At 41.0% G+C, this 16,893-nt stretch overlaps 1 pseudogene; it reads left to right on the forward strand.

Annotated features, from left to right (window-relative positions):
• Positions 1 to 4,447: 4,447 nt before the first annotated feature.
• Positions 4,448 to 14,350, forward strand: LOC115519715 (annotated as a pseudogene).
• Positions 14,351 to 16,893: the final 2,543 nt, after the last annotated feature.

Consider the following 16,893-nt stretch of genomic DNA (forward strand, 5'->3'; position numbering starts at 1 on the left):
TAGAAGGAAATACAAGGCAGTGTTAACAGTGGTTAAGGGAATGGAGGACGGGGGGGAAGGAGGGGTGGAATCCTGTACTTTTCATTTTTTACTCTTCTGAACTGTTAGTATTTTCTAACAGTATATATTATCCTCCCTCTCTTTCAGTAGGGGTCATTTGAGTATTAAGAGTATGAGCTATATTTCTTTTCTTTATAGTTTTGGTACGAAAATAAAACTCATTCATATTTTAATTGTCAAGAACAAAACCAAGCAAAACAAATAAAACCCACTTCTCCTTTTAGCAGGCCAGACAATAATGTGTGTTTTTTATACTCACCAGTGTTCCAGCTCAAACCCACTTTTGCCCTTCTAGTCCCACATACAGCCTGTCTACTAGATATCTCCATCAGGGTCCATCTGCAAAAGCAAACATCATGTTTTCTTCTCTGACTTAAGTCTTCATTCCTGTAACTACCTAGATGAATGTCCCCATGGTCAAGTCTCCCATGTTAGAAGTCTGAGACCTAGCCTAGGTCCCTCTTCTCCCACACTCCCATATTTGACTTGCCATTAATCCACTTAACAATCCCACCCTTCCTGCCCCCTCCCACACACACACCAACATTTCTTCCCAACTCTTCTTCCTGCCTCAGCCTCATCTTCTTCCCTAGCATCCATTTTCCCTACAGGTCTCTCTGTCCATCTCTGAGGCACAGATTTGATCACATCATTTCCCTATTTAGGGCAATGATTATTAATAGATCCCAACAGCCATCTAAATAAAGTCAAACCATTTTCTCACTGTACCATTTGGCCCTATCCTATGTTCCAGGAACCCTAGAATATTTTTCATCACCTAGAACCCAGAACATATACTCATGTCTTCATGGTTTTGTATATGATGCTTACTCTGCTAACATTTTTCCCTCCTATCCTTCTTCATACTCCTTCCTGTGAATTGTTTGATACACAGCTCAAGTGTCACTTTTACCAGAAGCCTTGTTGGAATCCTCTGGCTACAATTATTTTCTTCCCATACACTCTTACAGAAATCTCTACTTCATTCCATCTCAGAACTTATACTGTTTTAAAACTACCTATTTAACAGTCTCTCTCTTCATCTAGAGTGAGACCTCTCTGAGAGCAGGGGCAGCCTTTTGCCTTTGTAACTCCAGAACCTAGAACAGATTCTAGCACAAAGTCAGTACTAGATAAATGTTTATGGAATGCTGATTGAATTATTAAAGACTGACCACTACTTCATTTGCTTAACTGCATTTCTAGCTAAGTGCTTCTTCAACCTATCATGACTTCCCCACTCACCATCTTTGTCCACGGTCTTAAGAATATACTCAGCAAATGGTTGAGGCAAAAATAGACATTTCTGTGTATCTAAGGGTCTCCTGTGTCCTGGAGATATGCAAAAGGAGAAGGAATAGAGGTGATGAATGCTACACTGCTTACCCTGCCTCTATTTCTTGCAGCAAGAGAAGAATTAACATTCACTGGGGAACCTACTATGCGCCAGATAGTATGGCTGACACTCTTCATATGTGATCTCATTTTATCCTGAAAACTCTGAGAGAGAGATTCTCTTTCCCATTTTGTAGGTAGTTCCAAATTAAGTGATTTACTAACGTTCTCAGTCAAGAGTCCCAAGACGAATCATTTGAGAAAAACATAGTCTCTTCAACAAATGGTCCTGGGACAACTGGATATCCATATGCAAAAGAATGAGTTGAATCCCCATCTCGTACCATCTACAAAAAGTAACTCAAATGTTCCTAAATGCAAGAGCTAAAAACCATAAAATGCTTAGAAGAAAATGTAGGGGTAATCTTTGTGACCTTGGATTTGGGCAATAGATTCTTAGATGTGAAACCAAAAACAGAAGCAACAAAATTTAAAAAAGAAAAAAAGGACTTCAACACAATTAAAAGCTTTTGTGCATCAAAGGGACATTATGAAGATAGTGAAAAGACAACGTACAGAATGGGAGAAAATATTTGCAAATCATACATTTGATAAGTGTTTGGTATCCAGAGTATATAAAGAACTCATATAACCCAACAGCAAAAAGACAATCCAGTTAAAACACGGGCAAAGGACTTGAACAGACATTTCTCCAAAGAAGATGTACAAATGGTCAACAAGTACATGAAAAGATGCTCACCCTTATTAGTCATTCGGGAAATGCAAATCAAAACTACAATGAGGTATCACTTCACACCCACTAGGATGGCTATAATTAAAAAAAAAACAACAAGTGTTGGTGAGGATGTAGAGAAATTGGAACCTTCATATATTTCTAGTAGGAATGTAAAATGGTTTAGCCACTGTGGAAAATAGTTTGATGGTTCCTCAAAAATTTTAACATAGAATTACCATATGACCCAGCAATTCCACTCCTATCTACCCAAAAGAACACTGCTGTGGAAACAATCCAAATGTTCACCAGGATGAATGAACAAACAAACTACACACACACACACACACACACACACACACACACACACACAAAAATGGCATACTATTCAGCCTTAAAAAGGAATGAAGTACTGTTACATGTTACAACCTGGATGAACCTCAAGACACAAAAGGATTCCACTTATATGATATCTTTTTTTTAATGTTTATTTATTTTTGACAGAGAGAAACAGAGAGAGACTGGCCGTGAATGAGGGAGGGGCAGAGAGAGAGGGGGACAAAAGATCTGAGGTGGGCTCTGTGCTGACGGCAGACAGATCCAATGCCAGGCTCAAACTCACGAACTGTGAGATGGTGACCTGAGCCAAAGTCGGACACTCAACTGACTGAGCCACCCAGGTGCCCCATATGACATATTCTTTTTTTTTTTAACATTTATTCATTTTTGAGAGACAGAATGTGAGTGGGGGAGAGGCAGAGAGAGAGGGAGACACAGAATCAGAAGCAGGCTCCAGGCTCTGAGCTGTCAGCCCATAGCCCAATTCGAGACTCGAACTCACGGACTGCAAGATCATGACCTGAGCCGAGGTCGGACACTTAACTGACTGAACCACCCAGGCGCCCCCTGTACGATATATTCGTAATAGGTAAATCCGTCGAGACAGAAAGCAGATTGGTGGTAGCCAGGGGCTAATGGGGATTATCTGCTTAATGGCTACAGGTTTTCTTTTAGGCTAAGGAAAAATTTTTGGAATTAGATAAAGATGATGGTTGCACAGCACTGTGAATGTACTAAATGCCACTGAATTACTCACTTTTAAGTAGTTAATTTTATGTTACATGAATTTTACTGCAATAAAAATTTTTGACTTAATTAAAATTAAAGATTGTGTGCCTGAGTACAAAGCTTGGGTTTCCTTCACTGCACTTTGGGGCTTTCATTGAGGACAGTCCATAGAATGACTTCTTTAGTGGTTGTAGCTCTGGTGCTATTAAGCTGAGGGACCTGACCAAGTCACCATCCCTGGTTCCTTGACACTGCATCTGCCAAATAAAGATGACAGTCCCTGACTCACCAGGGCTTCTGTGGAGACTCAATGAGAAGGTGGAAAAAGATCAAATCACCAGAAAATGAAAAGTCATGATGATGATAAATGAAATACCCAACATACTTCTTTCACAACTTCTAGACTTCTTTTATTAACTTGAAGATGCTTTGTTATCATTTACTATTATTATTATTATTATTATTAGAGAGAGAGCACGCACACATGGATGGGGGAAAGGGGCAGAGGGAAAGAGAGAGAAAGAATCCCAAGTAAGCTCCATGCTCAGTGTGGAGCCTGACGCGGAGCTTGATCTCACCACCTTGGGATCATGACCTGTGCTGAAATCAAGAGTTGGACGCTCAACTGACTGAGCCACCCAGGCGTCCCAAAGATGCTCTTTTTTAGAACAAAGAAAACCCCCTGAAGAATCCTAATATGGAACACAGTCATAAAGGACCAATAAAGATGTTCTAGATAAAATCTCAAATATGATTAGGGAGAATAAGAACCAACTGAAAGTAGGAATAGGAAGGAACTTTCTTAACTAGAAAAAGGGCATCTACAAAAACAAAACCTACCATCACACATTTACACTATACTTAGTGGTAAAAGATGAATGATTTTCCCCTAAGATTAAGAACAAATAAGGATATCTGCTTTCACTATTCCTATTCAGCAATCACACTGGAGGTCCTAAGCAAGTGCAGTAAGGCAAGGGGAAAAAAAATTGACACACGCAAGTTGGAAAGTAAGAACTAATATTCTCTATTGGCAGGCAACATTATCATCAATGTATAAAATCCCATGGAAACTATCCCCAAAACCCTCCTAGAGCTAATAAATGATCAGTTTATCAAGGTTGCAGGATACAAGGTTAATATAGAAAAATCCATCACGTTTATATATACTAGCAATAAACCACTAGAAATTTTTTTTTAATTTTGCCCATTCTCTTTTCCCCACCTTCCGATGTCACCATAACAGTGCGCATGAACATCCTGGCAGATGCTCTCAAGAGCATTAACGTGACAGGAGAGACAAACACCAGGGCCTTATTAGGCCATGCTCCAAAGTCATCATCCGGTTTCTAACTGTGATGATGGAGCACGGTTACATTGGCAAATTGGAAATCACTGATGATCACAGAGCTGGGAAAATTGTTGTGAACCTCACAGGCAGGTTAAACAAGTGTGGAGTGATCAGCCCCAGGTTTGCTGTACAACTTAAAGATCTAGAAAAATGGCAGAATAATCTGTTCCCGTGTCACCAGCTTGGTTTCATTGTACTGACAACCTCAGCTGGCATCATGAACCATGAAGAAGCAAGATGAAAACACACAGGAGGGGGAAAAAATCCTGGGATTTTTTTTCTAGGGATGGAATACATACATGCAAATAAAATGCCTCAATGGACCAAAAAAAAAAAAAAAAAAAAAAAAAAAAAAAAAAAAAAAAAAAAAAAAAAAACCTCAGTTGGTTGAGCGTCCAGCTTTGGCTCAGGTCATGATCTCAGTTGGTGAGTTCAAGCCCTGCGTCAGGCTCTGTGCTGACAGCTCAGAGCCTGGAGCATACTTCAGATTCTGTGTGTGTGTGTGTGTGTGTGTGTGTGTGTGTGTGTGTCTGCCCCTTACAGGCTCATGCTCTGTCTCTCTCTCCTTCAAAAATAAGTAAACAGTAAAAAAAATTTTTTAAAAAGATATAGTTAGATATAAATCTAACAAATAAGTGCAGAATATATATGCTGAAAACTACAAAACTCTGATTAAAGAAATCAAAGTAGATCTAAGTAAACAAAAGAGGTATACTTTATTCATCATTTGGAAGATTAAATATTATTAAGATGTCCATTCTCCCCAGATTAATCTATAAATTCAGCACAACTTCAATCAAAATGCCAGCAGGAGTTTGTTGTTGTTGTTGTTGTTGTTTTTAATAGAAAGCAACAAGCTGGTTTGAAAAACCTATTTGGAAAGCCAAAGGAATTAGAATGGCCACAGTTATGAAAAAGAAAAAGATGAAGGACTCACTACCTGATTTTAAAACTCAACATAAAGCTATAATAATCAAGACAGTGTGACAATAAATTATATTTTAAAAAATCAAGGCAGTGTGATACTGGCAAAAGGATGTTCACATAGATTAATGGAACAGATATTCCATATTCTATGGAACCCACATATGGCGAAGAGATTTTGTCAAAAGTACAAAACAATTGAGTGGAGAAAGGACAGTCTTTCAACAAATAGTGCTGGAGCACCTGAATATACATATACAAAAAAAAAAAAAAAAACCTCAGCCTATACATCACACGCTATAAAAAATTAACTCAAAATGGATCAAAATGCAAAGCTGCAACTTCTGGAAGAAAACAGAGAAGAAAATACTTGTGACTTCAGATTAGGTGAAGAGTAATTAGATATGATGCCAAAAGCACAATCCATAAAGAAAAAAAATGTTAAATTGGACTTGATAAAAAATTAAAATTTTTGCTCTTCAAAAGCCACTATTAAGAGAATGAAAGGACAAGCCACAAACAGGGAGAAAATATTTGCAAATCATATATCCAACTAATGACTTGCATTCAGAATTTCTGAAGAACTCTTACAACTTAAGAAAAAGAAAACAACCAACGGTTTTAAATGGGCAAAAGATCTGAACAGATACTTCACCAAAGAAAATATGCAAAATAAGTACATAAAAAGATGTTCATCATCATTAGTCATGAGGGAATGCAAATGATAAACACACTGCAATACCATTACACATCTATTAGAATGGTTATAATTTTAAATTTAAAAATAAAATTTTAAAAATATCAAATGCTGGCAAGGATGTGAAGCAAGTGAAACTCACATAAATTGCTGGTAGAAATGCAAAAAGGCACAACCACTTTGGAAAAGTTTGATATTTTCTTACAAAGTTAAACATAATACTTGCCATACAACTCATACAAGCCAGCAACCTCCTTCCCGGTATGAAATGAAAATCTAGGTTTACACAAAAACCTGTACACAAAGGTTTTTTAGGAACATTGTTTGTAATCCTCAAAAATAGAAAACCAAATGTTCCTCAACTGCAGAGCAGATAAACCATGGTAAATGCACAGAATGAAATACTATTCAACAGTAACATAAAGTTGATTATTGACATACATAACAACATGGATGAATCAGATGTATCGTGCTGAGTAAAAGAAGCCAGACTCAGGGTGCCTAGGGTGGCTCAGTAGGTTAAATCTGACTCCTGATTTTGGCTCAGGTCATGATCCAGACTCACGGTTCATGAGTTCCAGCCCTGCATCAGTCTCTGCACTGACAGTGAGGAGCCTGCTTGGGATTCTCTCTCTCTCTCCTCCCTCTCTCTGCCTCTCCCCCACTCATTCCCCGCCCCACACTCTCAAAATGAATAAATAAACCTTAAAAAAAAAAAAAAAGAAGCCAGACTCAAAAAACTACATACTGTATGATTCCATTGATGTAACATTCTGGAAAAGGCAAAATTATAAAGAACAGATCAACAATTTCCAGGAGTTAAGGGTTAGAAAAGATCTGACTACAAGAAATGAGGCAATTTGGGGGAGGAAGGGCCACGATAGAACTGTTCTGTATCTTGATTGTGGCAGTGTTTTACACGACTCTATGCATTTATCAAAGCCCTTAGATCTGTACACAGTGAATTTTACTGTATGTAAATTAAAAACAGAGTCAAGTTGGTTATTCCTAAAAGTGGAGTCTCTTCTAAATGACGCCTTAAGCTCATCAAACTCTCTCTACAAATAGAAACTGATAAATGGCTTGAGAAGTCAAGTTTCTCCCCACCCCCTCCTTCTCCTTTCTCCTCTCCTCCTGTTTTCTCTTACATGAATGATGGCACCATCAAGCTGGGATCCTAGGGGTTATCCCAGGCTCCTTCTCTCCCTCCACCCACATCTAGACTCCAAGGCCTGTAATTCCTACCTCCCGTGTACTTCCTGTAAGTGCTCCTTCTCTCCATCTCCACACTGTGGCCTTCACCAGGCCTCATCATCTCTAGTCTGTATCACTGGACCAGCTTCCCATCTGGGTCTCCTGCCTGGCCTCTGCAATCCAACCTCCTCCCTGCAGCCAGAGTGGTCTTTCTAAATTACTAATCCCACCATGTTGCTCTCCTGGCTGAAAGCCTTCTGAGTGTCCCCAGCTCTTTGGGGGCAGGAATTGTTCTATGTGCCACTCTAGCCCTGGTACTGAGCACCTGGTATGTGCCTGGTGTCCATGCACACTCAGTGAATTATGGTTGAATAGATGCATAAGTTAATAGGGTGAATTACGGAGTTGCCAAAGGATGTGAAGACCCTCCAGAAACTCATTCTGAGAGATCAGAGGTAGTGTATGCACATTCCCATCCATCTTGATCCAACAATATTGACTGAGCACCTACCATGCCCAGGATCTGTTCTAAGGAGCCAGAGACTCATGGAGCTTCCAACTGGTAGTGGACAGAAAGTATTCAACTAATCATACAAATCCATGCACGTACGTGAATCATACAACTGAACAAAGATATAAGGTCCTGAAGGAGAAATGCCCCATGTGATGAGAGGCTGTGAAGTAGGCAGGGGTGTTGGGGGCTTGATGAAGTCTAAAGGGTCACAGAAGGCTTCCCTGAGGAGGTGATGATTCAGATGGAATCTTGGAGGAAACAAAGTCGCTGGTCTCAGAGCTGAGGAAGAGCTTTCCAGCAGATGGCCGAGCATGTGCAAAAAGCCCTGAGATGAGAGGAACGAAGATCCCTTCCAGGCAGCAAAAGAAGGGCAGTGTGAATGGAAGCCAGTGAGTGAGGGGAGGGGAGGCCCCAGATGAGGCCAGGGAAGGGAAAGGGCTGGATCCAAAATTGATGAAGAATTTTAGGCTGGAGACTGACATAATCAGACCTGTTCTGAAAATACCATTCTACCTGTTGTGTAGAAAGTGGATTGAGAAAGAGGCAAGTGCAGATGCTGTCAGGATCATCAGGCCTAGTCCCAAAGAGCAATGCTGGGGAGCCTGGACTCAGGTGGCCAGGGTTGGTGGGCATGGACAGAAGTGGCTAAATGCAGCTTTATTTAGGAAGTTAACCTGACAGGCCCGGGTGATGGGGGCGACAGAGATGGAAGGGAAGGGAGAGGTCAAGCATTTGGAAGTTGCAGTTTTCAACTTTGGAACTTCCCCTGGGTGGCCCAAGGCATCCCTCATCCTTAATGGTGGTTTCTGGAAGCCACGTTGCCGCAATTACCAGGCCACTAAGTTATACCCCTTCCTCACTCTCATTACTGGGCAACTGCTCTCCCATAAAAACTTTAGTTGGCTTTCAGCACATCACTGTATTTGTCAGGAAACAGAACCAGACAATATAGTAGCCTCTTAAGTAGTCTCCCTGCTTTCATTCTTACCAGCCACCCCCTCTCCCCAGTCTACTTTCCACAGAACAGACTGAATTTTGAAAAAACATAAGTGGGCCCAAGTTACTCCTTTGCTCAGAACTTTCCAATGGTTGCCTCTGACTCAGAGTAAAAGCAAAGTCCTTATTGTAGCCTACCAGTCCGGACATGGATTGGTCCTCTCCTATGTCGCTGACCTCACCTCTGCCACCCCCCACTGTGCCCAGCCACTCTGCCCTCTTTGCTATCCCTTGAACTTATCAAGCGCACTCTGGTATTGGGGTCCTGCTTTCTGGGACTTTTCTCCCAGTTATCTGGCCAAACATCACTTTACCAGGAAGGCCTTCCCTGACCTCCCCACCTAAAATGGACGCACTCTGCTGGTTACTACCTACTTGCTTTATCTACTTGCTTTTCAGAATACTCACCATCACGTGACGTTGGTTTATCTTCATTGCCTATCTCCTCCAGCTACAGCCTCAGTTTGCCTACTCTGAGCTACTTGCTATCCGTATGAAAACGTGTCTAATATTTGCTGACAAAGAGAATAAGCCAGTTCCATCTTATTATTTAAGAAGATCTAAAAGGGTAATATGGTCTTCTGTCCTAATAATAACAATAATTGTTATTATTATCATAGTTAATAGCAACCACAAAAACATTACAATTTTTGAAATAAGAATGATGGACTTCAGTATACCAGGCCAATTTGTAAGGCTGACTCCAGAACCCAGTGTCCTTTTATAGCAGCCCAAAAGATACAAAGCTTTTCTTACTGTTCTCACATGACCTCTTCAGTGAGAACGAGGCGGGGCAAACTGACCACTCATTATCTGGTGATGGACACAGCTGTCCTCTCATAACTGTCTAGCTTTGTGGAAAATCCTGGTGACTTATTCATGTTTTAAAACACGAATAAATAAAAGTCCACTAAAACAGATTTATCTTTTCATTCACAAACAGTACTTCTGTCCAAAGTTAGGAGGTTTTCCACTGGACTTGTACATTGAAATAAGAATTCTCTTTACTAAACTTGATTCAACTAAATAAGTCTTAAGCTTGAGACATATTTGGAGACAATGTTCCATTTTCACGAGGAGAAGGAGCAAAGCCTGACAGAGCATCACAGTTCCGTTTCAAAGAAGACAAGGAGTAAAGTCTAGATTCTGCAAGAAAATCACAGGCTGAAATTTGCAAAGGAAAAATAGCAAGCTATTTCTAAGGTTTTGCTTCAAAAATACATACTCCTCTCACACATTCTTGGGGATTGTTTCTTCAAGATGATAACATATTCCTTCCTGGGGCGGGGGGGAGTGGAGGGGTGGGGTGGGAAGTACAGCTCCCAAGAAAATTAAGAGCCTGGCTTTGAAGACAGATCTCCATGCATCTGAATCCCATCTCTATGAGTTGTGTGTCCTTGGGCAAATCGTGTCATTTCTCGCCTCAGCCTCCTCTCCTAGAAAACTGAGGTAAACAACATAACCCTGACAGATAAATGGCTATTAAGGATAATGTGTATGGAGTACGGAACCTGTTGTCCAGCACCCAGCAGGTGCTCAATAAATGGTAGCAGTTATTGCTCTATGAGCATCTATCTACAGGATCCCACTCAAGCCATCAGCACTTTCAAATGTAAGATACTAAAACAATCGATTTTAAAAGAACATTTAGAAAATACAGAAAAAAATAAATCTCCACCAGTACTATGAATAAAATCTCCCCCCTAAACAAATGAGAAGTGGTGTGGACTGCAGACATCTCTCCTTTAACAACTTTGAAATAGTGACCTCTGCTGGTCAGTGGAAAACCAGAGCTTTCCAGCCAACTCTTTCATGATTGAGCAAGGGTTGAGTCAGCGAGGCTTGGTCCCTGTCCCTGGAACAAAAACCAGGTGTTGCATTACAAGGGACAGAAATCGTCACAAGGGTTACCACGATGTAATTGGGATGTTAACAAAATTAAAGGCCGGCCTTTCCATTTGCTCATCTGCCCAGAAGAATCTTTTTTTCAAACCCCGTGGTCTCCTATTTTTAAAATGTCATAATTGCATGCAAATGTTACAGCTGAAAAACAACGCAAGGGGCATTAAAAATCAATCTTCCATGTAAGCCTCAGATTTTCCAGCATGAAGATCCAAAAGCAGAAGTGGTGACAAATGTGTAGAAAACAGAGTGAAAAAGTCAGAATGCATCATTAAGAATATTACAACAAAAGGAGGGAAAAAAAGTCTTTGGGAATGAATACACGTCTGATTCAGCTGGGGTAAACAGCCAACTACAAAGAAGGCTTTAAAGAACCCTGCAAACTTCTTACAGATATGACCCAGAAATCCAATTAGGAAGCCGCCATGTCCCTTCTGTTCAGTCAGAAATACACTTGATGGAAGAGGCTACTTAAGAGTCTGTGGGCTGGGACATTTAGACATGAAACACATTCCTACTGTTTAAGGTGTGAAATAAAACAGAGGTTGAAAACTGGCAGCCAAAGGGCCATGTCGTTTGGTTTGGCACTTGCCCAATTTTTTAAATTAGTTTCCAGCACTTTAAAAATGGAGATTTCACATCAAAATCTGAATTTCTGCCTTCTTATAAACAACAAATGGAGAGATCTAGTCCTCTCAGGCCAACATTCTCCCACAGCGACAACCAACTAGGGCCAAGCAGCCGCGGTCCTCCCTCCAGATGGGGCGCGTGCTCTCTGGTCTGCCTCGCTCATCACATCACCTGTCTGGCTTTTGCAAGTGCTTGAGTCTGAGACTCTAAGCCCAAAGGCACTGATGATGAACCCAGTTCAGTTCAAACAAGTATCAACCACATGCCAGGCACTTAATATAGGCACTGGGGTTATAAAAAATGAGATATCACCCCTGAACCCAAGGAACTCACAGATTTCAGTTTCCAGTGAGAGCTAGTGAATTGGAAATTATAATACATTTCCACACATGCACTGAAAAGGTATAGGAATGGTAAAGACTAACGTGATTAAGTTCACTTTCTAGCTTCTTGAGATGGTACTTAACTCACTCATTTCAGTCTTTCTTCTTTTCTGCTATATGCATTTAAGGGTATACGTTTCCCTCCAAGCATAGCATTAGCTGTATCTCATAAGTTCAATATGTATTTTTATTATTGCCCATTTAAAATAATTTTTCCCACCCATGTGGTTTCTTCTTTGACCTGTGGGCTATTTAAAAGTGTAGTTCTTACTTTCCAAACATATGGAGTGTTCTAATTATCACTTTTAACTGATCTCTACCTTAATTGTCCTATGGCCAACATACTCTAAATGATTTTAATCCTTTGAAATTTGTTGAGACTTGCTTTATGGACCCACATATGGCCAGCTTTGTAAATGTTCAGTGTAAGCTTGAAGAGAATGTGTGTTCTTCAGTTGTTAGGTGCCATGTTCCCTATGTGTCCATTGGGTCAGATTTGCTGATCATGTCATTTAAATATTCTACATCCTTACTGATTTCTAAAACCCACTTGTCCTATCAGTCACTAAGAGAGGTATGTAAAATACCTTGTTATACTGTGGACTGGTCTATCCCTCCTTGTAAGTGGTTCTGTCCATTATAATGGATATTTTTTAAATTCATATTTTTAATTCATAATATTTTTTAATTCAAGTGTAACATACATAAAGGACAGAAATCTTATATAGTTCATTGAATTTCCATATGTATACACCCACATAACCCAAATCAAGATAGAGAACATTTCCAGCACTTCAGGATTGCTCACGACTCTCCCAAGTCAATATACCGCCCCTCTCCCCATTATTCATAGGGTGAAAACATAGGGCGCTGTGCTTGAAATGTATATAAATATAATCACAGTATATATTCCTTTCTGTCTGGCTTCTTTTGCTTAATATTATGTCTATGAACTTCACTCACATTGTTTAACACAGCAGTAGTTCATTCTTTTGATTGCTCTCTAAAATTGTATTGTGAAAGTACAGCACATTTATCCATTCTACTGTAGTGATGGACATTTGAGTTGTCTCCAATCTGGGGCTACTGTGAAAAATCCTAAGACTCCTACAAGCATCCTTAGTAAATGAATTTTGGAGGGGGAGATGCACTAATCTCTCTTACATATCTTGGGATATGCACTAATACCAATTAGTGGAACTGGTAGATTCTGGGGTAGGCATATGCTTAGCTTTAGTAGTTACTGCCCATTTGTTCACTCCTTCCAGCAAGTCTATGGGAGTTTTAGTTGCTCCACATCCTCATCAACACCTGTCATTGTCTTTTTTCTTTTTTTTTTAAGCCCTTCTGATGGGTGAGTAGTGGGATGTCAGTATAGTTGAAATTTTTATTTCCGGGGATACCTGGGTGGCTCAGTCTGTTAAGCGACCAGCTCTTGATCTCAGCTCAGGTCATGATCTCGCAGTTGTGGGATCAAGCCCTGCGTTGGGCTCTGTGCTGTCAGCATGGAGCCAGCTTGGGGCTCTCTCTCTCTCCCTCTCTCTCTGCCCCTCCCCTGCTTGCTCTCTATCTTCTAAAACAAATAAGTTTTTAAAATAGTTTAAATTTGGGGGCACCTAGGTGGCTCAGCTAAGCGTCTGACTTTGGTTCATGTCATAAACGCAGTTTGTGGGTTTGAGTCCCGCGTCAGGCTTTGTGCTGACAGCTCAGAGCCTGGAGCCTGCTTCGGATTCTGTGTCTCCCTCGCTCTCTGCCCCTCCCCCGCTCATGCTCTTTCTCAAAAATAAATATTGAAAAAAAGAAAAAGAGTCCACGTATCTTTAAAAGACTGTCAAGGTAAAGGTCTGTGATTTAGAGGTCACCTTTTAATGTTTGCCTGCCAGGGAACATCCCATAGATCTTCCAGGACTGCTTTACCACCAGGATCACTTGCAAGGCACACTCAACAGAATCTGATAAGACATGTGTGCAGAGAGAACATGAGAAGTTGAGAGCAAGGCAGAGTCACACAGCTCCTGCAAAATAATACAAGTGACAAAGCAAGCTAGCACCAGGACACCTAAGGAGATGCTGCATTTAGTGCTGAAAGGGTCCGTAAAGGAAGTGGGCACAAATGCAAGCAACAGCTATTGCTTGGAGTAGGCTAGGGCCAGAATAGATGTTCAATCAGCAAACAGCAACAGCAAGACAGATCAATTTTGACTTCTTTTGTCTTTTGTTTTTAATGTTTATTTCTGAAAGAGCATGAGCAGGGGAAGGGCAGAGAGAGAGGGAGACAGAAGATCTGAAGCAGGCTCTGCACTGACAGCACAGGGCCCAATGAGGGGCTCAAACTCATGAACCATGAGATCATGACATGAGCTGAAGTTGGAGGCTTAACTGACTGAGCCGCCCGGGCGCCCCAGGACACGTCAATTTTGTAAATAAATAGGGAAAGGTTCTGTGGGAACATGCGTTGCCTCCATTTACTTCTCTCACACAGGGTGGAGAACCCTTTGAGGACAAGGTCTATGACCTTGTACGATCAGAGCCTATCACAGGGTCTGGTATACATAGGCAGTGAGTGAATGCTGGATGAGTGAATGGAAGAATTAACAGCATTTTACAAAAATGCTACAACACCTTGTCTTAAATGCCCAAGGCCAGATGTTTCAGAATACAGTTTTTCAGGTGTTAGGTAATCACGATGTGTATTACATAACACTCTCATGGGGTCTGGGACAGCACCTCATAAGCAAACATACTACAGCAAACGTAAGCATAGTCTCACTATGTGGAATAAATTAAGTCTACAAAGAGCCTCACATCAGGTCAGGTTTTGCTGCCAAATAAATTTTGTCACAAAACTTACCAACAAAAAAACGCTCTAGATTTCAGACTTTGTAGACAAAGCTCTGCTAAAGATGAAAACTAAAGTAACCACAGAAAGGACTACTAACTTTCATTTATTTATTGGGAAACCATGGTTAGTGGAGCACATAGTCTCCATGGGTTCACAGATCAATTTAACCGCTGATTAGACTTACTGGAAGAAAATGATAGGTCAGAAGAAACTATCCAAAATAAAGCATAGAAAGTCAAAAATATTAAAATAGAGAAGACGAGTTAAGACACATATGGTATATTAAGAAAGTGTAACTGGAATCCTGGAAAGAGAGAGAGCTCATAGTCTAAAAGGAGATACATATTATAATCAGTTAAATTACAAATCAATGTGATAAGTACAAAGAGGGAATGACAACACGTTGAAAAAAACACATTGAATTCTATCTGGGAGTATGTAGAAAGGCTAAGCTCATCCTGAAGACCAGGAAGTATGCCAAGACACAAACCCAGGCAAAGGGAACATGAACATGAGTATATAATGACATGGAAGGGCAGTTCATGTTCTATCACTTGCTGCAATTTCAAAGTAAGTATATGAACACCTATTTCTCAGCCTTTGGGGTCTAACCATATTCTTCACGCTTTCCAATAAGTGCATCAGAAGTATGCCTTATAGCAAATGATGGTTCACATGCTTCAGACACTCATCTGAGAGCACCACATAGAAGACCATCCACTAGGGCCATGGTTCTCAAAGTGAGGTCTCCTAACTAGCAGCATCGGCACCACCTGACCCTTGCCAGAAATACAAACTCTTGGGCCCCACCCCAAACTTACTGAATCAGAAACTCTGGAGGTGGGGCCTAGCCATCTGTTTTAACAAGCTTTCCAAGGGATTCCGACGTATGCTAAGTTTGAGAACTCCTGATCTAAAATAAACCCTTCTCACAGTGTGATTCTCAGACCACTGCTTAGAATTTGTTACAAACTACATCTCTTGGGAACCAGCGCACAGGCATCATCTGTACCAAAGTGGAGCCTGGACTCTACACCTCTAATAAGCACTCTCTGAGAGGCTCATGTTTCTGATTCCAAGTTTCAAATGCCACTGCATTAGATTATAAACTTCTCAAGGGCAAGCAAGAACTGTCTTGTTCACAGTTCAATTTGTTTCCAATAGCTGGACTGTAACAGACATTCAGTGAATGTTTTTGAATGATTAGCTAGCTCTGGATCAACCTGCACATCAGTGCAGCAACTGCCAAGGTTGCTTAGGACCATGACTGAGAACTACAGGCCTATGTGCTTGTCCTACCTTGTCTTATACCCCTTAAAACAAGAACAATTTTGTCTATTTTAAAACGGTGGTCAGCAGCTTGCAAATAACAGCTGGATTATTAACTGAGGAATTAAAGCCATCTTTGTTTTAAGCTATTTGGTTTTAAAGAAAGAGAACTATCAGTTGGGAGAGCATAAGAGGGAGTTGAGGGCCTTAGTGTAGTGCCTCAACAACCTCGAGGTGACGTTCAGACTGAGACTAATTTAAGTAAAGTTGACAGACATAACCGTGAGCCTGGGGAATATGAGCCATTCAGAAACAGTATACTGGCAAGAAAAGAAAATTCTATTAAGAGATGGCTTTCAGCACCTACATCCTTTGCTTAGTTCTGGAAGAAAGGCAGCCAAGACAAGGAAGAAAGAGACCTTCAGAATTCAGGTTCCTTGGTTATCGTTGAACACAGAGATCCACCAAATTAGTTCAGTTAGGGGCAATAGCTAATTTATCAAGAAGTTAGGGGCGCCTGGGTGGCGCAGTCGGTTGAGCGTCCGACTTCAGCCAGGTCACGATCTCGCGGTCCGTGAGTTCGAGCCCCGCGTCGGGCTCTGGCTGATGGCTCGGAGCCTGGAGCCTGTTTCCGATTCTGTGTCTCCCTCTCTCTCTGCCCCTCCCCCGTTCATGCTCTGTCTCTCTCTGTCCCAAAAATAAATAAAAACGTTGAAAAAAATTAAAAAAAAAAAAAAAAAAGAAGTTAAACCTTTTCGGGGCACCTGGGTGGCGCAGTCGGTTAAGCGTCCGACTTCAGCCAGGTCACGATCTCGCGGTGTGTGAGTTCGAGCCCCGCGTCAGGCTCTGGGCTGATGGCTCAGAGCCTGGAGCCTGTTTCCGATTCTGTGTCTCCCTCTCTCTCTGCCCCTCGCCCGTTCATGCTCTGTCTCTCTCTGTCCCAAAAATAAATAAACGTTGAAAAAAAAAAAATTAAAAATAAAAAAAAAAAAAAG

The sequence above is a fragment of the Lynx canadensis genome, chromosome C1, assembly GCF_007474595.2.
Source record: "Lynx canadensis isolate LIC74 chromosome C1, mLynCan4.pri.v2, whole genome shotgun sequence".
NCBI classification, from domain to species: domain Eukaryota; kingdom Metazoa; phylum Chordata; class Mammalia; order Carnivora; family Felidae; genus Lynx; species Lynx canadensis.